Source organism: Tachyglossus aculeatus, chromosome 2 (genome assembly GCF_015852505.1).
Source record: "Tachyglossus aculeatus isolate mTacAcu1 chromosome 2, mTacAcu1.pri, whole genome shotgun sequence".
Taxonomy (NCBI): Eukaryota; Metazoa; Chordata; class Mammalia; order Monotremata; family Tachyglossidae; genus Tachyglossus; species Tachyglossus aculeatus.
Window position 1 is genome coordinate 72,446,702 of NC_052067.1, and position 2,143 is coordinate 72,448,844.

Genomic DNA, 2,143 nt, shown 5'->3' on the forward strand with positions numbered 1-2,143 from the left:
GGGGAGACAGACAAAACATATTAACAAAATAAAATAAATAGAATAAATATGTACAAGTAAAATAGAGTAATAAATATGTACAAACATATATATATATATACACACAGGTGCTGTGGGGAGGGGAAGGAGGTAAGGCGAGGAGGGGGAGAGGAAGGAGGGGACCCCCAGCGCTTAGCCCACAGGCACTTAATACCCTACTTACTTAAATTACTTAAATTAAATTAAATTACATAACTTACTCAAATACTTAACAAATACAATACAAATACATACTAACAAAATAAAATAAATAGAATAGATATGTACAGGTAAAATAAATAAATAAATGGAGTAATAAATATGTACAAACATATATACATATATACAGGTGCTGTGGGGAAGGGAAGGAGGTAAGATGGGGGACATGGGATATGGACAGTGTCCAATTGGATTAGCTTCTACTTACCGCAGTCCTCAGTACAGTGTCTGGCACATGGGAAGTGAGTGCTTACTACATACCATTATAAAAAAAAAAGCTATTTTGAGTATTAAAGTTGCCATCAGGAAAATAGAGGAAGCAGCAGCAAAGCGGAAAGATTCTGGGGGAGCGGTACAGCCTTATTTTGATGGTGGTATTTTTCCGCCCGAAGCCCGCTGAAAAGAACAAAGCCCAGCTGGTGACTTTTTCCCGATAGCCATTTTAATTTAGAAACTGAACAGAATACCGTGAGAAGATGCAGAATACAATGGAGTTCATCTGTGAAAGAAGTGGCAAAGGTACAGAACTAAACCTGAATCCAATTAACAGGACAGTACATATCTCTCCTAAATCAAAGGTTACCGTAAGTACTTGATATATTACAGATTAAAGGAGCCAAACCACCCCCAGAACTTTCTCCTATAGCACAGCAATTATATGTGAACGTCGGTACCGAAGGCCACCTGGGTGAATTCTGTACGTCACCGTACACTGTAGCTGGGTTCCGGGAGAACTCATCCGCAAATCTTGGTTTACATAATACAGTGGTTACTTGTTAAATTTACCTCTCCTTTCAAGGGCTTTTAAATTGGCAGGCCCAGCCCAAACGGTACCGAGCACATCTCTCTCCGTCTGTAACGCTTCTTCCATCTGTAGTTCTTTCCCCGATGAAACCACGGTCTTCAACGCTTGGATTACTTCCGGGGGGCCGTCGATGAACTGCCGCAGCCATTTCCGAGCTCCTTCCAGGGAATCCGCTTCGCTGGAAGGCCCTGACAGTCTGCCCCTGCCTCCCTGGCCTTGATTGTATTCCCCTTCCTTTGCCTCCCTGCCCCAGACTGTCTGCCCGTGCCCCTCTGCCTCCCTGGCCTTGACCGTCTGCCCCTGCCTCCCTGGCCCTGACCGTCTGCCCCTACCCCTGCCTCCCTGGCACTGACTGTCTGCCCCTGGTCCTGACCATCTGCCCCTGCCTCCCTGGCCCTGACCGTCTTCCCCTGCCCCTGTGTCCCTGGCCCTGACAGTGTGCCCCTGTCCATCTGCCCCCCTTGCCCTGACCGTCTGCCTCTGCCCCTGCCTCCCTGGCCCTGACCATCTGCCCCTGCCTCTGCCTCCCTGGCCATGGCTGTCTGCCCCTGCCTCTGCCTCCCTGGCCCTGACCGCCTTCCCCTGCCCCTGCCTCCCTGGCCCTGACCGTCTGCCCCTGCCTCCCTGGCCATGACTGTCTGCCCCTGCCTCTGCCTCCCTGGCTCTGACCGTCTGCGCGTGCCCCTCTACCACCCTGGCCCTGACTGTCTGCCCCTACCCCTGTATCCCTAGCCCTGACCGTCTGCCTCTGCCCCCCTGGCCCTGACAGTCTGCCCCTGCCTCTGCCTCCATGGCCCTGACCGTCTGCCCCTGCCCGTCTGCCTCCCTGGCCCTGTCCATCTGCCCGTGCCTCCCTGGCCCTGATCGTCTGCCCCTACCCCTGCCTCCCTGGCCCTCACGACCTACCTCTGCCCCCCGGCCCTGACCGTCTGCTGCTGCCGCTCTGCTGCACGGGCCCTGACAGTCTGCCTCTGCCTCTGCCTCCCTGGCCATGACCATCTGCCCCTGCCTCTACCTCACTGGCCCTGACAGTATGCCCCTGCCCCTCTGCCCCCCTGGCCCTGACCGTCTGCCACTGCCTCCCTGGCCCAGAGCGTCTGC